Here is a 3,909-nt window from a genome sequence, read left to right as displayed (position 1 = left end):
GAGGAACGCACCAGGGGTCTGCGGCAGGACATCAACTACCTGGTGGCTCACTCGCTACATCGCCACTCTGAAAAACTTGGTCAACGTGTTGGAGCGTGTCGCTCTGCGCGTAATCCAGGAGATCATGAGCCACCAGTACTCGCCGTCAGGACCAGCTCCCGGGACTCATCAAGGAGAGTTGCCATCCCAGTCCCGTCTACCAAGCAGAGGAAAGCCGATGGCGAGACTTCGGCTGATGCGAACGCATTGCTCGTCCTCCCGACGGAGCCTAGTGCTCCAGATTTACACGAGGGGAATTACGTTACCTTCATGAGAGGGCTTTGACCCAGCGAGTCGGCTAAGATTATGTTCACCACACGGTTTGCTTGGGTCCAACGGCGATCTAACGAACAGCGACCACGTCGGCTACACGAATCCCAACGGAGCTGACGTGCGAGTACAGCCGATCGAGGCTCGTATTTAACGTTTACATGTATGCCCTGCAGGAAACTAAGCGAGGCATCCCCATCACCTTCCTGGCCAGGTATAGGTCAGGTGGCACGCCCTTGCACTTCGCATCGCCGCGTGTGACCAGAAGAGCATTGCGGGCCGTCGCTCGGAGGGGTCTCAGCCAGCCGCAGCTCTAGGCTCTTCCCGGCTCTACGGTGTTGACAAAGCCGCTGCCCGCCGGTGGGTTTTGGCAGTCAACACTATCACAAGGAAAGAGAGCTCGGGTATAGAAATAACCGAGGCACGTGGAGACGAGGATGTATTCCCGTGTTCCCTTGCTTTGCAACAAGGTACGTCACGTTTGGAGGAGTGGAGGTCCCACGAAGGATTCCCCGCGCCACGAAGGCTCACCCTATTCTCCGAACCACACCCACGAAGGATAATGGCCCTTTCCTTATGGTTAGCTTTTCCTCCGCTCCGGAGATGGCAAGCTCCACAACCACTTCACAAGCTCCACGAAGGAGAAGCCCGGGCCCCTTCACAATCTTCCACGAAGAGATCACCGGGACACCAACCAAGCCAACTAGGAGGTCACCCTCCAAGAGTAACAAGCTCACGGTCTCTCACTCGAACAAATCGTGGTGGAGAGCTCAACACTATGCAATGATGCAAAGCAAGAACACCGGAGGTGTTCAAGTCCTTCACACTCAAATCCCACCAAAGCAACGAATGCTAGGATGAGATTGGAGAGGAAGAACAAGGGGGAAAGTCAACTAAAGACTCCAAGATCTAGATCCCAAGAGATTCCCTCACTTAGAGAAGAATTGGTTTGGTGGAAGTGTAGATCTAGATCTCCTCTCTTAGATCCCTCAAGAATTAGCAAGAATTATGGGAGGAATCAAAGGGGAGAGCAAGTTCTTCCAAGAGCAACAATGGAGGTGAAGAAAGGGGAAGAACTAGTGAGCTCAAGGTGGAAGAAAGGTCTATTTATAGCTAGGAGCAAATAAAACCGTTGGGAGGAAAAAGACAAGAAAAAGGCAAGAAAAACGGGCAGAAAAACATGCCCATCCGGCGGCCCAGCCGGCTGACCGGACCGAGCGACCGGGGAGCCCGGTCGGCAGCCTGGTCCGAGCCGGCCCGGCAGCCGGGCGGCGGCAGCCGCGCGCCGGCGGCGGATAAGGCAAGGGGCGCGCGGGGCGAGCGGCCCGGCACCGGGCGAGGCAGCCGCGCGGGCGGGGGCGGCCCGGTAGCGCGCGAGCGGCCGGGAGGGCAGGCCGCGCGGGCGGCGGCGGCCCGGTAGCGCGCGCGAGAGAAGGAGGCGGCCCGGGCCGGGGCGGGTGCCCGGTCAGACCGGGGGCAGCGCCGGGCAGGCCGGTCACGGACCGGGCCAGCCGCCGGTCGTGGGCCAAAAGACCCCTGGAGGCGGCCCGGATGGCACCAGCGCCGGACCCGGTCGCGGACCGGGTGGGCCGGTGGCTGGGCCGGTCGGCCGGCCGGCTCCCTCCCCTTTTCTCTTTTTCTTTTTATTCTTTTCTCCTCTTTCCTCTTTCTTTAATAACTATTGCTCCCGCGAACTCCGATTCGCATGAAACCAATTTTGTTGGAAAGATAACGACGAATAGAACCCCAACAAAAACTAGAAATATGGAGACTCCTCACAGAACATTTTTAGATAATTTTAGAGAGGGGTCTCCCACCGTCAAGAAACGGTGAAGACGTCCAAACTCGAAAACGCAATAGAAGATGCATGCGGATTCCGTTTTCGATGAACTTGGGCTTGTTGTAAAGCTAGCAACAAGCTCAAGAACCTCACACAGAGAAACACCAAGAAGCAATACGGATATGCAAAGTATGCAAAGGATTGAGCTCCCTAAGACGATGCGATCAAGTTACCCAACCGAAAGCCCCTCTTGATAGTGCGGCTATCTATCCTATAATCCGGTCTCCCATCAACCACCTCGAGACTGGTAAAAGGAAAACCTATCAAGGTCATACCTTTGCCTTGCGCATCCCATCACTTGATCATTGTCGCTTCGTGTATACTCACAAATGCTCCCCCATACACTATGATGGGAAAGCTTCATTGATGCACATCTTCACGTGTCCATTATCACCAAATGGACGGCAAGCTTCAAGCATGTGATCCACTCAAGATGCCCATCTTGAACTTTCCCAACTCAACCTTGTATCTATGATCTTGATGCCAATACACAAGTTATACCTTTATCTTCATGGAATCCATACTTGAATCCAACACATGGGGTACAAGTAGTACCTATGGAATATTCCTTCATATAAACTCAATGAAAACATTAGTCCATAGGGGTTGTCATTAATTACCAAAACCACACATAGGGGCAATGTACCCTTACAGGTTTTATACTTAAGTTTGGTTTGTGCTCAAGTGTTTTGCCTCTCATGCACTCCATATTTATATGTCTTGCATGGTTGTATATATATAGTGGAAACTATCCCAAAGGTTAATCTTGACAATGTATGCAATGAATTCATGTTCATCACACGTGCATACATCGTGGGGGAGTTCTCTCTATATATATTGGTTCTACTCACATCCATTGCATTTGTTGTAGTTGTGTGAGTAGAGCCGGTTTTGATATGGGCTAGTAGCTTTGTGTTACTTGACCATATCAAAGCCGGTTTTGATATGGGCTAGTAGCTTTGTGTTACTTGACCATATCAAATACAACCTCTTGTATACAGCTTATTCTCGGATAAGTTGCGTACTTGTCACTAATATTCATTATATAAACCCTCTTATTGTGGTTGTCATCAATTACCAAAATGGGGGAGATTGTAAGGGTATATTGCCCCTATGTGTGGTTTTGGTAATCAATGACAACCCCTATGGACTAATGTTTTCATTGAGTTTATATGAAGGAATATTCCATAGGTACTACTTGCTCTCCATGTGTTGGATTCAAGTATGGATGTCATGAAGGTAAACATATACCTTGTGTATTGGCATCAAGATCATCGGTATGAAGATATATATGTGATATGATCAAGAAGAAGAAATGAAGATGGAGTTCTTATGTGGAACTCAATATTAGCCATGCTCTATCTTAAGTGAGTATGAGAAGATGCAAGGTTGAGTTGGGCAAGTTCAAGATGAGCATCTTGAGTGGATCACATGCTTGAAGCTTGCCGTCCATTTGGTGATAGTGGACATGTGAAGATGTGCATTGATACGTCTCCGACGTATCGATAATTTCTTATGTTCTATGCCATATTATTGATGATACCTACATGTTTTATGCACACTTTATGTCATATTCGTGCATTTTCTGGAACTAACCTATTAACAAGATGCCGAAGTGCCGATTGTTGTTTTCTCGCTGTTTTTGGTTTCAGAAATCCTAGTAACGAAATATTCTCGGAATTGGACGAAATTAAAGCCCAGGGGCCTATTTTCTCACGAAGCTTCCAGAAGTCCGAAGGAGAGACGAAGAGGGGCCACGG

The sequence above is a fragment of the Lolium rigidum genome, unplaced genomic scaffold (assembly GCF_022539505.1).
Source record: "Lolium rigidum isolate FL_2022 unplaced genomic scaffold, APGP_CSIRO_Lrig_0.1 contig_23207_1, whole genome shotgun sequence".
Lineage (NCBI taxonomy): Eukaryota > Viridiplantae > Streptophyta > Magnoliopsida > Poales > Poaceae > Lolium > Lolium rigidum.
Note: the sequence above shows the minus strand (reverse complement) of the source record.